The following is a 19035-nucleotide window of genomic DNA, read 5'->3' as shown; positions in this document are numbered from 1 at the left end:
CCCAGCCCTACCCCCCAAATCTCCTTCCTGTCGGACCATCATTCCCCTGGGTCGAAGGTCCACAACCTTGGGGACCTTCATCTGCAACAATTCATCACTACCACCTCCTTTGCTACAATTCTATAGGTTTAAAAATCTGTATTGAGCAACTAGTCTGAGCTAGTTTTGCCTTTGCTAGCAATTACACTGTGCATGCAAAAATGGTGTGGAGGTACAAGGTGCATAAGCCGGCATGTGCAAGCACAAGTAGATGCTCGTTTCCCCTCCAACTAGTCTAGCCAAGAGAGTAACTGCCAAATCTTCCAATGCGAAGGATCTCGCAGAGGATTCTGTGATCTGGATGCTCCCCATTCAAAGATCTACCATGGTACGAGTAAGGCGAGTGGACGGTCTGTGAGTTGGGCAAAATCAAAAGGCAGCCCAAAGTACAGATTCCCCGTTAATACTCCACTCCAAGTGCCTCCATGCAAGACTCATCAAGAAGGTGGTCGGAATGTTCTTGTACCAGCGGCTGGACATCAGCAGTATAAACTTGGATCACACAGGTGGCCTAGACGCCCGATGCAAGTGCAATCTTTCAAGCACAAATTGAGGGTGATATGAAGAAGGGAGGGGACATGGGTGGGTCTATGGACAGGTGAACGTTTATAAAGGGTGCAACAATACCCTAAATGAACAAAGCCATGGGTTGTGTAATCCATGAAAGCTTTAAGTGTACAAAAAGGTATGCACCCTTAGCTAACAAAGGGGTATCTGATGCAGAGTTTGACATTTGAGAAGGATCCAGGCACATGCGAGGTAACGACCATTGAAACCAGCCCCCTTCCTATTGATGGGGAACAGGGGAACTGGTGTAAGGATTCAAGATGGTAGCCGAAGCTCTATTCTGTAAAGATCCTGAAAAGAAAAAAAAAAAACAATCTCATCCAGTTGACAAAAGAGATCCCAATAAATCATCAGAGCAACATTTGTGGGCATCCGGAGATAAAGGAGTTGATCCATCAGGTCAATGCCCTGCAATCGGAGGATAAGCTTCTGATGAGGATTGTTCTAGGTGTGTCCAAAAAAAACAAAAAACCACAAAAGTAAAAACTACAAAAACAAGTAAAACCGTCCAACTTAGCGATGCTTCAACTCCAAAGAGATCACTTCTAAGGACTAGGGACAATAATACGCATCCATAAGTTATCCCTGGGCATACAGTGAAAATATCCCAAAAATGTTCAACAATTTCCTTAACAAACATTGAATGTGCACATTTTTGTGCAGCCAATCGGATTTACTATAGATATCCCATCCCTATAAATACACACACTTAGACACAAATGCAAAAAGTCAAGAGCATACAACAAAGTTGTGAACCCCAAATTACAAAGTATTTGAAAAATTGGTATAAATATTATCAAGTTCATAGAAGAACATATTAAAAGGCCATCCTTAAAGCTCTATAATCGGCTCATAATTCATTAGGAAGAATGAATCATAAATTGAAGGGGCTACGTCTTGAAATTCCAAAAGAGTGATCTATATCAGCGGATATTTCTAATGTCTATTCCAAAATGTAAGGTTGGCGTCCAGGGATGTTTCAGCAACTTCATTTGTTAGCCTTTGTCAGGACCCAAAGCATTATTTTAATAAGGGCCCTGTCAAATTAAATTACAGGGGACCATACACAACTTAATTACAACATGTAATCATTTTATTTTTAATTCTTTGATTGCCCAAGAACAAAGGATTCAGCACATCATTAAATGTTATCATGATTTAGACGGGTAATCCTATATCCACCTAATACGGGACCATCGTTTCAAAACAAAGTCGATAAGGGAAAGAAGCCCTACAAAGAAGAAAGGGCTGGGGTAAGTAGTTCAAAAACTGCTAAGTAAACTGTAAAAAAGTATTTAAAAATGGTTTGTAAATAGCCAGTTATCTTATCAAACGTTTAGCACATGAGTGAAGATTCATCTCATTACTGGGCTGGAGAGTCTTTTACAACACTAACAAAAATGAAGAATTTCATATTTATATTTCAGAATTTGTATTAACTTTATATACAGTTTATAGACAGGGCATCCCCAAAAGAAGAGGGGGGAGAGAGAGAGAACTCTTGCCCAAAGCGTTATGCTGCCACTGCCCAGGGAAGATTTGTCAGCGAACGACTATATTGCCAATAGTAAGGGAACATTGAACAAAAGATTACTAAATATTGCACAACTTAGTGAATGAATGAATTAATGAATTTGGAAGGTGTAGATCACGACTTTATCCCAAAGGTATCCTGGCGCTATTCGGGAGATACTCTCTAAGGGACACAGAAAGAAGAGACACCTGAAAAGAAAAGGAGAGGACTATCGATCACCTAAGAGAAAAGGAATGAGGAATGTTTTCAATGCCATCCTGAATGCCAGATGGTCACAAGTGGCAGGCAAAAAATGCTGTAGAGAATTCCACAGAGTAGGAGCAACCAACGAAAAGCCCCTCCCACCCCAACTTGGCCCGGGCATAATAGGGCAAAGGGAACAATAACTGGTTTGTCGAGCCGACTGTCTCGATGGAACATACTTGACAAGTTTATCATGAAGGTAGAGTGCCCCGGGTCCATAGTAGATCCAGTGGACAATACACCGCGATTCACGTTCCCACTGGAAGCCAGTGTAGATTCCATAGTACTGAAGACACATGGGCTAATTTGGGCAAGCCGATAGCCAGGCGTGCAGCAGAATTCTCCAACACGTAGACGCTGGATCAGAAATGTTGGCTGAGCAAGCAGTGTGGAATTACAATAATCCAGAGTACCTAAAATGGTTGCAGTGACAGATGTACTACGCAGATGGGTCGGGATGAACTGGATCACCTTTCTCAGTGCTCGTAATTGAGGTGACCAGAACCACACCAGCCACTGGTGATAGTGCAGAGACGGATGAGGCGATCTTAATTTCTAGGTTTTTAGCTAGAGGGACACGGGTGGGTAAGTGGCCTAAAGAAGTGTGCCAAAACTCAGTGGTCCACAGGGACTGAACGTCTGAGGAGCTGTCAAAAACCATTAACTCATCTTCTCTGTATTTAATTTCAGCCAATTGGCATTAATTTAGCTGCCAGCGGCAGTTAGGCAATTCTTAAAACATGGGGGGGCCACAGGGTCATGTTTGCGGTCAAGGGATCGGGAGACCATGACAGCCAGGCCCATTCAGCGCTTCAGATCTGGTGCCTGTACAAATACCCGAATAGGAATTATGCCATCAGCCATAGTCCATAACAAATTGTAGACTCCATTGACAGTATAAGAGCCGAACCACATGTAATGTATTTAGCAGGTATGCCGGAATTGGACTCTTATATAAGAGAATATAATCACTCTTTAACCAGCAAGTGTTTATATTGGTTTAGCCATCTGTCTCCATCATTCACTCTAAAATTATTAACACTAAAATAATTAATAATCCATCTGATCAAAATCCTGATGAGATAGAGGTAGAGCTGGTAAATGAAACTTTGTTGCTGGGGGTGGTGGTGATCTAAATTCGATAGGCAGAAGACCCACAACAAACATCACAATTAGAGGCCCACTGATAAGTCACAGTTGGAAGAGTCCAACCGATTTATAGCTTTGAGTAAAAGTCCTCCAAAGTCAAATCGCCCACGTTTTGTGGCAGAGGAAGAGTCCAACCTTATTGACAGAAACAATCACAAAAAAATCCATCCTCCATACCAAGTTATAAACATAGTGCAAGCAACTAGACATCGTCATTAGCACCTGACGCCCGAGGAATGGGCGTGTTTCCGGTACCCAAACCCATTTCAAGTTACTACTCAACAACAAAGAATTTGAAAGATCTTGACTGAGAAATTCAGTCCCCTGCAGGGGGAGGATGGCCGAATCCTATTCTTCCTTTGCAGACTACACCAGCCACTAGTCTGGCCAATTTCAGAATGGCTATTCTCAGCTGAAATATAGCTGGGATTCATGCATTATATTTAGGGTGTTTATTGAGCGCCGACCAAGATTCAAGAAGCAACAGAACCATTTTCAAATCATAGGTGGAAGGACATGATGAGGGAAGCAGGGCGCCAACAAGGGAGATTGGGGGGCGGGTGGCCAATTTGGCAGCAAATAATCTACAAGCAACACGGGGGAAGAAAGGGTGGGTAGCAGATCACCCAATATAGGGTGGGGAGTGATTAGAGTGGGGAAGCTATTTGGATGACGATGGCAATTCTATATGAATACACTTGAAGTTATTGGTTTTCAGGAGACATGGGTCTGCCATTCGGCCTACCAACGTGGTTATTTAAAATGTTAATCTCTGCTGTCAAGGGATCTCTGGGAAGACCCAGAGGGGGACTGATTAGGATTTGGGCAGAATATATTGCAAGGGCCAAACAGATGGAGTTTGATTCAGCAAACTGCTTGTGAATTTTACTAAGTTTAAGGAGAAACCCTTCTGATTGCTAATGTTTATTTGAGAACGTCCTATGAATCCTTGGAAACTTTTTTTGTTTGCTGATAAGTTGGGTGATGCCAAGCGGCAAAGCCAGGTGGTTGTCATATTCCTGGGTGACTAATGCTCATTTCAAACTGTTGGAGCACATGGTTAATCACTTTTCTGACATACATGAGATCTGGGGATCCCTAAAATCATGATGCCTAAAAACCTTACCCCAAAAGGCCCAACAAGTATGCTCAGAGGCTTCATTCCTCCATTTTAACATCTGGAGTCTGGAACGGTTCACTAACGATATTTCTGCGAGACAAACTTTTTGCTCTTGTTTAGGAACGAGTCACATCGATTATATTTTTATAGATATGACTTTGGGCATCAGATATTGAGGATTTCTGTGGATATTATGCCCAGGAGTGAACTTGTTCCCCTAACTTTCCAACTTAAATGTAAAGAATCAGTCGCTTATACTTCAACAGAGATGCCAACACCAGTGATTCTATATAGAAGGTAATCCCTAAAAGTGACTTCGATGATTACATTTTGATGTTTACTAATGAGAAGGTCAGGTCAGCAATCATCTCAAAAAGGTGTGTTAAGGCCCCAGGACGGGATAGATTACCAGAAGATCTACAGGGGAACTTTGTATATGGGTACCTTTTTGAACAGCTCTCATTAACAAATTCAATAGGCATAGGGTTTATCCCAGATCCTAGAATAATGATCAGATCCTCCAGATTTTTATGAAATGGTGACCGTGGTTGCCCAAACAATTACAGGCCCGTATATTGGATTGAAAGCTCAGCGAAAAATGATCATACGGTCTTGCAAAATCGATTGATGGTGTGGCCAGTGAAGGCGAATTTGATATCCCACTGCCAGGCTGGGTTTCGCAAGAAAGAGGTGCGTTGACCAAGCACTTCACTTTTACACGATTGTCCAAAAATATATATATAGGTTCATCTTTACATGCCTGTTTTGTAGACCTGGGATCTGCATTCGACTATGTAACCAGAGATCCACTGTTGAGGATATGTAGGTTTGAAGTCCCTGTTGGTATTTTACACACCATTAGAAGGCTTGATTCAAATAATACAATTATGGTGAGGTTTGGGCCAGGAGGAAAGATTACTCACCCCATTCTGGTAAACTTGGGCATTAGACTGGGGTGCGTTTTTGCCCCCTGCTATTTTAAGCAGAGGAGATCAAGGAATTTGAGACAGATGCCCAATTAGTAGTGGGAGGAGGGGTAGAATGGGTTTACTAATCTTTGTCGAGGATGCAGTCCCTATATACAAAACCCGCAGTGGTCTTCAGCGGCAGCTTGGCTTTTTGCAATCATTTTGTACTCGGAAAAGCCTAAATATTAATATTGGCAAAAGAAAATATATGATACTCAGCCGCCCCAGAAGACACATTTCAGGCTTTCTGTAGTGGGGTGTACCTATAAAGAACGTCTGATATTACGACTATCTTGGGATACGTTTCTCACAGACAGGGCAGTGCAAAGATCAGGAAAGGAAAAGAGAAGAGTAATAGCGGTATTATCAAATTATCCACACTGTATGGCAACAGGCTGGTCGAATCAGCACTTAAGGTGCATGAAATCAAAAACACATTATCCCTGTACATAGTGGCGTTCTAGTGACATTCCTACTTGTCCAGTAGAAGGATAGTGTGCATTTTTTGAAACCGCTATTGAAAGTACCCAATTCAACTCCAAATGCTCCTTCAAGATTAGAACTTGGCCTTGACCAGATCGATCTGGTTGCATAGAATAAACCAGTTTTCTATTGGTTAAAAAACTATGGAGTTGCCCCACATTTAACTAAATACTGTGATTGTGTCCGGGATGTCACTTGTGCTTGGAGCCAATATGTCACCTTGGTTCCGGCATGTTTTAACCACTCCGACTGTTGGGGATGGAGGATATTTTTAAGAATCCAGCCAACATACATCTACCAAACGATTCCTTAAAGAGCTGGTAGTCACTAAAATAATGAGTCCAATCTGGATTCATGCCAGAAGCTACCGAATGGCCTTTATTAGGTGCTGCACAAGCCTAATGCCGGACTACAGAACCATCACCAGGTCCTAGAGCCAGGTTTATGTAGGGCACTCCCTACTGGAATTAGATTGGGCATACTAGCACCTGCTAGAGTCACAGCCAAGTAGCTGGGTGGTGGCAGAACGACGTGTCCAGAATGCCCCAAATGTTTGGAGAATTGAATGCGCTTTACCCTGTTCTGTCCTCTGTAAGCGACATCCCTCCGGCAAAGGCCCAGCGCTGAGAGCTAGCCGTATTTCTACCAGTGTTCAAGTCATGATCGTTTTGCACTATGTGGCTAATGATTTTACAAGTGTGTGTGGCCACATTTCTAAAGCAAGCCTGATTGACTCAGAGTAATCATGTAAATCTCTGCCATGTTTACATTTGTATAGGGTCTTATTATATCATATGTATTTTTAGACATTTATTGGATTTTATTTTTATGATGTACGATTTGTTATTTAAAGAATCTCAGTATTTAGAAATCTACATGCAGAACAGGTCTGAGTTTAAGTAAAAGCAGGGTATGTCCTGACAAAGTATTAGCCATGGTTCTTGCAAGTTAACATGTAGATATTCAGTCTTATTTGTACTGCACTAGGGGGTACTTCATCTTTGTACTGCAAGTAGCAGCATTTGTGCAGGTGTGCTTGAGACTGTGGCAAATGTTCTTGCATCTGGTAGCGTGGTGGTGTCTGGTGACACCTGGATGAGTCTGGTGGCGCGTGAGCGACAGGGGGACACATAAAGGTGCATCTGGTAATGCTGCAGGTGCCTGTGGACATTTATTGGCGAATCTCGAGGCGCCATGTCCATGCACATGATTTCATGAGAATGTGTGGTCAGAATGCTCTGCACCTGGGAGGGGCGGGACACAGTCCACTAGATGGTGGTGTTGGGTAGTTTTGTGTGTCTTTCTATGGTGGGATAACCCTCTTGCCAGGGACGGTTGGATCAGTTGAGTTTTCTTGTAGGATAGTGAAAGGCAGTTCATGAAACACACCTAAAGACTACGGTGCAACACCACTGGGGGGATGGCAGAACTGCGTGGGTCCAAAGCAGGCTAAGTTGGAATACCTGGGCTCTGCACTTCTCAGTTTCCTCCTAGCTTGATGCGGTGGTGACCTATGGCTCCCGGATGGTAGTTTGCTGAATGCTGGAATTGCACTCCTGCAGTGACAATTCAATTGTGCAGTAATCTGTGTCCACTGCGTGCCTGTTTGTGCATGTAATCAGTGTGACTGAGTCGAGTGTAAGGAAGGGACTTTTTTCTAAAGCCTGAAGCTCTCGCTCATTCGCATGAGCTTTAGGAAATAAGATCTGGGCTTCCAACGGCCTTAACTTTTAAGCCTATGGTTGGAATCGGATTGGTGATCGCTGCATCTCTTAGTTAAAGGAATGCCCAGCGAGGGAAGTACCACCATTAAGGATGAAAACATTTGGCACTGTCCCCCGAAAGGCATCCCTTTTATATAAAGGGATGCAGGGATCATCACCCCCACACCCTGCAAAGGGATGCCTGGCAAGGGTCGCCTGCAGCCCATTAACCTGGGGCTCATTAAGGGGGTATGGGCTTACGGGCAGCAGGTGACACCCACCGTTAGGCCACGCCCGCTTGATGATCCCTGGTTCGATTTCCCATGCCACTTAAGGCACTGGGAATAGTGATGCATCAGTTTGAGTGACAGCTCAGAAGAATGCTAGTGATGTGTGCATGAGTGTTCTGAATTTGTTAGTTGTGGGTCTGAGCTGGAGGCAATGAGGATGTCTGCTGGGTGGGCTTTCAATGCAAATAACCTGAGAGTAGCAGGAACCTCATTAACCATACATGTGTAATTAAGTGTGCTGGGGTTTCCTATAAATCGGCTCAAGGCTGACCTGCGTGCGTTTGTCGGAATGCCCTATAATGCTTTATAACAAAAAGGACATGTAGGAGACAGTTACTCCTGGCATCGCCAGGCCGTTCTTTGAAAGCCACACTCGTCACAGAGGGTTCCCGGAGACATCAGCAGTCACCCAACAGCATCACATGTTTTGATTCACTGTGCATTTCTCTTTAAATCAGACATTCTTGCTGACTGGTTCACACATTGCTGCCCCCCCCCCCAATACACGTAATATTTCTCAACAGGTAAGAACACGCAATGTGTTCAAAGTAGAACCTGCCTCTTCGTTTTAGTCCTAATCTTTGATATGTTTCACCTTCTCCATCTGGATAGTGTGCCTAGCTTTCAGTACTATAAGATGATACGCAGGAACACGAGCATACAAAAAAGGGTGATGCTCTCTTTCCCCCGTCAAATTGTTTGGACAAAGCGGGACGCTCATTAATGCAACACACAAGAATGTCCGGATTAAGAGGCAAGACTGAAGGTAGCGTGCCCCGTCCCATCCCAAGAGCCTCGGGTGCACCTGGGAAGTGCAGCTGGCGCACTCCTTGGCCGGCCACCAGGGCACACATGAGGCTGCATACCATCGAGGCTCAGTCACAGGCCGTAAAGCAATGCACGACCAGGCCTGTCGCACATCAAGAAGGGAATCGCGACGACGCTGAGAGAGATACCCAATCCACGCGTATTGCTAACAAGTGATCATGCCAGGCACGACTAGCTCGTCCAATCTTGCGTGTTCCGAGAAGTGAGTTTTACATTTGCCATGATAAATGCATCACTAGTACAAGCCCCATAATACACTGCACGTGACCAAAGGAGACTAAGGGCCTATGCATGTGTAGAGGCGCCGAGACAGCGCTATTTATGTCCTGGATAGCCAATGACAGTGCCTGACTTTGTACAGCGAGGCCCCGACATCAAAATCAAGGGCTTTGCTGTCGGTTTACAAGTAAGTCCCACAATACATTTGGTCCAATTTTACACATAGCTCCTTTTCCTGCTCATGCCTTCCTGAGCAACTCATCTATCCCTCGCCATTATCCCTACTATCTACTCGACTTTGCTCCTCCCTAGCACTACTGAATGTTCCATCATACTCCTCCAACAGGCAAACGCACTTTGGCAACATAACGTATGGCAGGAGGCGCTCTACAAATTCAAGATAACATAAAAGGACACTGTGAAAAGCCTTCACAGTGTCGGACCACTGCTAAGCCATAAACAGGCTGGGATTCCTTAAGATCTCTGCACATAAGTACAACCCTAGGGTTTTGTTAACAAAAATAAAAAAAATATTTTGATAACCAGGACATACATGATGAAACGGTATGAAGTTAAATAATAGTTGAACGACCGAATAAAAAAAAAAAAAGATTGTATTTAGAAAGGCCGTTCTGTGACCACACAGACTGTTGTTTCTAAATCGAACGGTCATGTCCCGGCCGCACATGAGTGCGCGCAGGGGCTGAAAGGCACGTTGGGACCTGAAAGAGCCGTTGCGTGAGAAGGGGTGGGAATATGCTTGGGTCGGCAGAGGTGCACAGGCAGCCAAGGAGAGGGATTCGGGGGTGCAAACCCCTTATTTCAGAGACGTCCTAGAAGCAAGAGTGGGCAGTAAAGGGTTGTCATATTTTCGCTTTTTGCGGACTGCCGAAAATCAGTCCAAAAAATAAAAAATAAGAAAACGGTCCTCTTGGTAGGCAACCAACAAAAAGCTAAAATATTACATAGAACCGATGAAACTGCCCAAATAAACCAAAGTTTTATGCTCGATTTTCAGATATCCGTTTCAAAATTGGCAAATTTATATTTCTGACATACAACCCTCCCAAATGAGGTTGGGGCCCGTGATGAATCCAGTGGCGTCATCACTGGTTACCCAGCAGTAATCTCCTCCCACGTGGCCAGGGGACAGCAGTCGCTATCTGATCCTGACCCTGGGCGTGGATGTATGAGGGAGGATCACGTGGGAGGAGATGGCTTTCGGTGGAATGTGGAGACCGCTTCGGAAGGGAAGCAGTATCCTCCCCTTCCTCCTGAAGAAGCTCTTATACCCAAGCTATTGATGGCTTGTTGCCATCCAACAAATCCCCCCCCCATCGTAAGAGTCAGAAACTCCTTCCTTTTTGTCTTTCTAGTCAAAATCCCATTCATACCTTCTAAAGCAGAAAACGCCTATAACATCTCTTATTTCTGATGGTTCTCTGACTACATCTTTTGAACATCATTTTAGAAATTCCATTACATCTATGGACTTCCGATCCAATAAAGCCTCCAGTACTGAGACAAAGAAGGAGGAAGGAGTTGATGCAGATTTAAAGAAACCTAAAACCTAATGTGCAGACTAGTTGTTTGGATGAACCACGAGTGCGCAGGACCTTTAAAAATGGCATTTGCACTCAATACACAGGCAGAACGGGAGAGGACTGTGCCAGAGAAAGTCAAGAGAATGAACAGGAACTTCCATGTGGCGGCTCGCAAAGGCGAGTTAGACATACCGGAGTAGCGCAAAGGAAGAAGAGATGCAACAGGCACATCTAAAGGACTGTCTGAGCACTGGGAGCAGCATCTGAGCTACTGGAGGTACAGTCGTGCTGGGAAGCAGCAAGCTCTGGTCCAAGCCACAGAGGGAAGTCTGAGCGTGGCGCTGCAGGAAATGCTGGAGAAAGTCTGCCACGTGAAAGAGGTTGTCCCAGAGAGAAAGCTTTACCGCAGAAGCACACCTTAAGTCAGAAATACTACAAACTACCAGTGTGCCTTCCCAGAGCCACTGGGGACCATGGGGCGTACGTACATGCATGCAAGTAAGTAAATGAATTAATATTTGAATACCGACCAGATAAAAGTGCAGCTACAATTTATGAGATGTCATTGTGGGGAAAGTTGGAGCAAGTGCAAATCCTAAGTAAACAAATAGAAACACAGCAAAGTTAATCTGATTGTAGCATATTATAATAAAGAGGACAGTGACACTGATAAGAAGTACTGGTGAATGGAGTACACCAGGCAGTTGACAGTTGGGGTAAGATACCTGGCAGAGAAATATACGAGGGGATCTGTGGGACCACAAAGAGAGTATACCAGGCAATCCACCAAAGGTGTATAAGCTTAGAATGACATTGTATTTTATTTATTTATAAAGCCCACCGGGCCCTGGGTCAACTGGGCGCATAATCTTAAAGAACACATTTAAGTTACATACAGTAGTGACGGAGGCATATCTCACCCAGTTTACAGACATACCGGTGTGAGCCATCTAGCAGCATGACAGCATAAGTTAGGTGCAGGAGATATATACAGTATACAAACATACATAGTGAACGCATGCTCAGTGATAGGGAGTACGAGTGAAGGACAGCAAGGCTGTATCAGAGATAGCATAACGGATGTATCAGTTGTTTTGTGCAAAAGCCAAGGTTTGGTTTTGTTCTGGAAGGATTAGAATGAGGGCTCAATTCTAATGGTGTTTGGGAGAGAGTTCCAGAGCTTGGTGGCCAGAACAGGGAATCTCACACCCCCTGCTTTTTGTAGTTTGAATCTAGGAGTGGTTAGGCTGTGAGTTTGGGCCGCTCTCATGGATCGGTTGGAAGTGTGGAGTGAGCGGCGGTTGGATAGGTAAGGAGGGGCCTTGTTGGCCAGGCACTTGTGCGTCAGGGCAAGGGTTTGTGTCAAGATACCTGGCAGAGAAGTACACCATTAGGATCTGGGAAATTCATCAAAGAAGTTCTGGCAACCAAAGATATCAAGCATTTTGATACTAAATGAGAACTTTTAAAATTGTGGGAAGATATCTGGCAGGGGAGTACACCAGGGGAACTGAAGAACCCACAAGAAGATTCCTGGCAGGGGAGTATACTAGGAGATCCATCAAAGTTGTAAAGAAAAGTTTAAACTGCGGGAAGATACCAAGCAGGAGAATACACCAAAAGGTCCACTAAAGTTGTAAAAGGAAATGTAAGCATGTTACAAAATACCGGGCAGAGAAGTATACCAGGGAGAAATCTGAAAAGCATATGAAAGAAGTCCTGGTAAGCAGATATATCATACATTTGAGGTTATGCAAAGACTTTTAATATTGTGACAAGATACTTGGCAGGGGAGTATACCAGAAGATCTGAAGAGTTCACAAGAGGATTCCTGGTAAAGAAGAACACCTAACAATCCATCAAAGTACAAAAGAAGTTCAGGAAAGCTTAATATGAAATGTATCATCTGAATAAAAACTTTTGTGAATCCAGAACAAAGAAGCCAAGGAAGTGTTGAATATCATGGAGTGTGTTATTTGAACCAGAACTTTCTGATCATAGTATAAAGATCCAAAGGAACTGTTGGACAAAGACACTTTTTGTACTATCAAGTAACAGTTTGAAAGACACTTGACATCCTGCCCAAATATCATGGGGAAGGGAAACGCCAGTTTTGTCCTTGGAAAAGACTTTGTTGGATTTCTCCATTTACTTTGATTATTAACACATTTTGGTAAACATAGGTCACAGACATTTCCTTGCATCCTTAGTTTGTTTCTAGTGCGAGGGTCAGATTAGTATGGTTTGGATACAAGGACAGTTTATAAGTTTCTAACGACTTGACACAGATGGATTCCTAGTTTTCTTTTCTTAGGCAGGGAAACTTCTTAGGATAGGGTTCAAAAGGCATTTATCCAACCCAATCTGTTCAATGAAAATGACAATGAAAATATTACAACTTTGAGCCTGCCTCTCATTTCTACCACCTCACAGGGCCTAGGGAAGTAAGTAGAAGGGTTTTGCCATCTGTGTTTTCTTGGTATGGCTTTAACATACCTAGGGTCACCATGACACTGTGGGAGGCCCAATGGGCTGTCCACTGCTGAGCCAATGTCATGCTTTGTAAGCATTTTCCACAAAAGTACACGCCTAGGGTTTGGACAAGTAAATTAAATAAAAGAAAACTCCATTTATGGAAGCCACCAGTTCACGCTCACCAGAAACGACCTAAATGGTCCTTCCGCTAACCAAGAGATATAACACCTCTTAATTAAAGGAGGAATGGCACCACGAAATTTGTATTTTGATGTGATTTAATGTATAAAGTGCTTTTGCCAAAGCGTTATACATTTAAAAAGAAAAATCAGTACAATAATGAGGAACAACAATCAAAACTGACCAACATGTAGAGAAGAGTCGGAGGTGAGCTTTTAGAAAGGGAGCAGGAATTCGAGCGTATAGTGAGAGGCAGGGAATTCCAGTACATGGGAGCCAGCAAGGCAAAAGAGTGGAAACAAGATCCTACACATGGAGGCTTAGGAACTGTCAGAACAAAAAGAGAATGAGCATAATGTGACATGCTGGAGTGAGGAGTTGGACACAGAGGTGGCATTTCAACAATATATTTATTGAACAAGTAATGTAAAGGCCTATCTTTCCCGATCACTATGGAGGTTTTCAGTATCTAACCAAAATAATAAAGGGGTGCTCGCCATCAAGATGGCAGCCCAAATCCACATCAATCCTCTGTCCAGTCTCCAAACCTAGCCCTACCACTACAAAAGAACAGAAACATGGGAGATACCAGGACAATGACTCCCTGCTCCCAGTAAAAGGGGGGGAGGAAGGGAAAAATCAGCTTTAAGGGCACGTTTACAAAAAAGTTCAACTTCTAGTTGGAGAAACAACCAGCAGAAGGAATCCCTTCTTCTGGTTCACAAAGTTCCACTCTTGCTGAACAGTTCTCAGATCTACTGAATAGTCTTTCAAAATACATCAATGATCTTTTCTTGATCCACAATGCCACTTTTTCTGGCATAGAAACAACCAGGAGAATGACTCCCTTCTCCAGGTTCATAAAGGTCCACTTTTGCCAACAATTCTCAATTCTCCATAATAGTATTTTGAAATCCACCAATTATCTTTTCTTGATCAACAATACCAGTTTCTCTGGCATAGAAGCAGCCATTTACTTTAACTTCTGATTCAACAATGATGGTAGCCAGGAGAATGACTGCTTCTCCTGGTTCAACAGTCCTTACCAATTTTTGTAGTTCTCTTCAAGCTTCTCTCAGTTTTCACCAATGTAACCCAATCCTTCTTGCTCCTAGGGTGATTACTCCTGGGGCTTCTTTCCTCTGCCACACTTGGTTCACAGTTGGGCCAAGTACTGGGACAAGGGAGATTACTCCCACAACTTTTTTTATCTGTCACACTTAGTTTGCACTTGGGCCAAATACAGAGATGAGGGAGATTACTCCTTATGACTTGCCCAATCTTCATCCTCTTGGGGCAAGTACAGAGATGAGGGAGATTACTCTCAATTACTTGCCTAGTCAGGTTACAGTTTATGCACTCCCCCAATCCCAGGGTCTCTCGTGACTCCTCCAGTTACTTTGTTGTGAGTCAGGGCACATCACTGGTTCTTCCTGTAGTCTTGGGTCTTGGCATTCCCAGCGAACACATGCTTTGCTTCTTTCTTCAAGTTCGATGGCTTTGCTTTGGTTCTCTCCGTTTTCTGCGTAGCCGGTGTTGGTGCAACTGCTGGACCGCCCGGTCCACCTCCTTGAGGTCACGCCACTGTCTCCCAGTAACCAGCTTCCTCCTGGGCCCCTCTCCCGTCCACCTACTGAGGACTCCAGCAGTCTGCTTCCAACATCCTCCCACGGGCAGACTTCTTTTAGCTGACAGCGTTCTCCTCTCCACGTTTTAAAATCCAGGAGTTAGCAGGCCTCAGCCTTGTTGATCTTCCTGTTGTCACGTCCTTCCTTACTTTTTATGCTGAGTTTCTGGGCCCTCCCCACTGGAAACTGAAGTGCATCTTTTGGTTCAAGGATGCGATCTTCATGCATCCTCTTGGTGACATCATCCCAGTACCTGTCAGGTAGGTATTCCTCATTACCTCTTTAGCATTCTTCTTCTTCTCAGTACTTCCCGCATAGGAATCAAGATTACCTGGAATATTGGTATTGATGATGTCAGACTTAGCAGGAAGAAGACAAGTAGCATGAAGATAGTACCCAGTGGTACTGTCAGAGTCCGTCCCTATAGGGAATAGATATTTTACAGTCTCACAGCCATTAGGGTTAGAGACATACATCTATCCCGAAACAGGAATCCTTATCCCCAGGAGGAGAGTCACCCTTTATGAGGTCTCGCTTATTCCAAGCCTTTGGGGGAATATTTGGCAGAGACCTCAGCACCCTAGTCTCACAGGGGAGAGTTCCCTCCATGGGAGAAGTGACATCATGCCATGATTCGTCACAGTAAGGAGCAAAAATAAACATAAAAAGAGACCAACGAGGCAAGATAAGTGGGAGCCAGCCATGAAAGCATTTCATGACAATTCCTAGGAAATTAAAGAAGCCGAGACTCAAAGTAAAGCCAGGAACTGGAATAAAGAAAATATGGGATCGAGGTACGGTATCAGAGAGTAAAAAAGTATACGTATAGTGCAATTAGAGATAGAGTGTAGTGGCGCAAGTTGACAGGCAGGGAGATCGAGTAGCACAGAATACTCAAAGCAATATAGAACAGAAGAAATAAGGAGCTTGGTCGCTTGAAAGGTAAGAAAAGGATGAGCTTTGTGGATATTAAAAGCTGAGGTTGACAGGAGTGTGCATTATTGCCAATGTAAGTTGCAAAGGAAAAAGACACCAAGATTGCGGGTAGAAAAAGAAAGGAACAATAGAGCGGGCACACGAGATAGCAGAAGGAGGTGGGACAATAGATGTGGTAGAAGGGAAGAAGATAATTTCAGTTTTTGCAGGGTTGAGATGAGGAAGCAAGGATGCATCTAGGACTGTACAGAGAGGAGACAGGCAATGATGCTAGAATGAATGGTGTCGGAGAACTAAGAAAATGACAAGCCAATTTGGGAGGCCACAGCATAGAAATGTCATTGAAGGCCAAAAGAGGTGATGACATCAGAAAAGGAAGAGGTATAGAGGGAGAACAAAAGAGGGCCGGCAACGGAACCCTGGGGAACACTGCGCCGAAGGGGGAAGAGTATCCAAGAGCTTCCCAGGACAAGAGACTCTCAAGGAGCGGTATTAGACGTGGGATTGAAACCAAGACAGTATTCAACCAGAATATTCCAGAGGACAGAGAGAAGAAAGAAATAGATGATGATCCACAATGTCAAAAGCAGCAGAGAGCGATTAAGTAGAATCAAAATAAGAGATTTCTTAGCATGGCAAGCAGGAAGCTTGTGACACAGAGAAGAGCAGTTTCCGTAGAGTGGCAAGTACGAAATCCAGACTGAAGCAGAAAAAGTACAGTGATCAAGAAAAATAGAATTTTGAAAACATAACTGAGAAAAGATAGGATGAGAATTAGCAGGAATAGATAGGTCGAGAGAAGGTTGTTTTAAGAATAGGTTCACAGAGTATTTGAAGGAGGAAGGAAAGCAGGTAGTAGAGAGGGAAAGATTAAAGAACACAATAAGAAAAAGAATGTGAGGGGAAAACCTTCAGCATAAGGACAGAGGGTGGATCAAGAGGTGAACCCAAGCAATGTAGATGACAGTGTCACAGCCAATAAGTGGAGAGAAAAATTAAAGCAGCGTCTCGGGGGCGGAGGGGATGTCTGAAGACCTTCTGGCAGAGGTGGGGGCAGCTTGAATTGATTAACGTAAAAGCAAGACTTTATAATGAAGAACTGAGCAAAGTTGGCAGAGGTAAGGAAGGAGAGAGGGATGGAATACATCATATGTAGAGTGTAGTGTAGATAAAGACTGAAGAGCCGTAAGCAGCTTGATTTTCTTCCAACGCCCCCCAGCTCAATATAGTGAGGTGCAGAAGGAGGGCGACTACCAGGGTTCCGGGGATTCGTGCAAAAGTGAAAACGGGCATGCAGGATGGAGGGAGTCAAGAGTAGAGAGAACACCAGAGTTGAGAAAGCGCAATGTTGAGGAAAGCGGTAGGAAAAGTCAAAGAGGGTTAAAAGTGTAGCAGAACATGTGTTGATAAAGTGATCAGTGCTGAAGTAATGAAGATTACGATGGAAAAAAAGGTAGAAGAGGGTGAAGTGAGGAGAGGGAAGGGAATGGGGAAGAAAGGCAAAGTTAAGAAGGAAGTGATCAAAATAAAAGATGGATGAGACAGGTGGATGAATTAGGATGATGAGAGGAGAATATCAGATCAAAAAACGAAATAGATGCATGTGAAGGAAGAGAAGGATACTAAAGAAGGGGGTAGGATTGGGGAAGAAAGAAGTGGAAACGTGACTAGTAGAAAGGTGGGGGTTGAAGTCACCAAGTAAGAAAAAAGGGTGATCAAGAGCTATGATTGAGGAAAGCAAAGGATCAAGATTACAGAAAGAAGAGGCGGACGATAGATAATCAAGAAAGACAAAGGAAAAGTCCCGGTAATACATGATAAATGATACTCAAAGGATGAGAAAGAGGAGAGAGGGCGAAGAAGAGGACAGAGAGAAAGATGAGTGGAAAAGTAGATCCATAACTCCACTGATGCCAGAGGTGCAGGGGGTATGAACAAACCTATACTGAAAGAATGAAGAGAGGCAGGAGTAACAGAATACTAGAGTTGAAGCCAGGTTTCCGTTAGACAAAGAAATTGTAGTTTAAAAAGAAAGAAAGTATCATAGGGCATATGCGACTTCTTACAAATAGATCGGGCATTGAGCAGGCATATACAGATGGATGGTGGATAGGTGGTAGGAGGAACCGAGATGAGACCGCACAGATTGCAAGTGTGAGAGGAATGCTAGAACAGAGTGTGAAAGGAGTAATGGGTTGGAATAAAGATAGCAAAACCTAAAGCTGATGGCTGGAAGGTTTTGAATAAATCATAACCACGGGAACAGCTCTGGGCAACACTCCAGACCACCGTTTTTCAGCCTGCCAAGCCATAACAGAAGGGGGAAAGACCATATGCAAATCAGGCTTAGTCCCGCCACAAAAGGGGCAGTACAGCCTGAACTGCTAGGTCACATCCCTTCTTCACAAGACCACAAGTATCCTCAGACAGGTTTCGGCCTTGTTGGGCGTCATCACTGAAGAGTAGCTCGGGGCGCACGTCTGGGCATATCCATCCCACTCGGGGTGACTAAAGCAAAACCAAATGTGGATGGTTGGTAGATTTTGAATAAATCCTAACCACTGGCACAGCTCTGGACAACCCTCCAGACCATCTTTTTTAGCCTGCTAAGCATTACAGAAGGGGAAAGGCAATATGCAAATCAGGCTTGCTCCCACCCCAAAAGGGTGGTTTAGGTCTGTAGGAAGCTACTTCTCACAGATGACGCTCAAGGAGACCATAACATGTCTGGGGATGCTTGTGGTCTCATGCAGAATGTATGTGACCTAGCAGTTTTGGCTTGACTGCCCCTTTGTGGGTGGGACCAAGCCCGATTTGCATATGGTCTTTCCCCTTTCTGTAATGGCTTGGCAGGTGAAGAACGGTGCTCTGGAGGTTTGCCAGAGCAATTCACAGAGGTTTAAGATTAATTCTAAATCTTCCATTCGTCACCTCTTTATTTTGCTTGGAATAAAGACAGGCATGAATAGCAAAGGAATACGAGTGAAAACTGGGCAATAGAATGTAAAATAAGCTGCCAGGTGATACAGAGTTGTACTAACTGCCTGATCTGGAACAAGAAGGCAGCTAAGAGACCTACATAGCCTCTGAAGGAGAGGGAGGCTAGGCATAGCACAGGCTAGAGTGGAC

The 19035-nt window shown here is 44.0% G+C and overlaps 1 protein-coding gene across 2 annotated transcripts in view; it reads right to left on the bottom strand.

Moving 5' to 3' along the window:
• BMP1 (bone morphogenetic protein 1) overlaps nucleotides 1-19035 on the bottom strand; it is a 984430-nt gene that overhangs the window by 810767 nt on the left and 154628 nt on the right. The window lies entirely within an intron of this gene.

The sequence above is a fragment of the Ambystoma mexicanum genome, chromosome 10 (genome assembly GCF_040938575.1).
Source record: "Ambystoma mexicanum isolate Mex_15411 chromosome 10, UKY_AmexF1_1, whole genome shotgun sequence".
NCBI lineage: Eukaryota > Metazoa > Chordata > Amphibia > Caudata > Ambystomatidae > Ambystoma > Ambystoma mexicanum.
The sequence above is the reverse complement of the archived record's forward strand: the minus strand, read 5'-3'. Positions and strand labels throughout refer to the sequence as shown.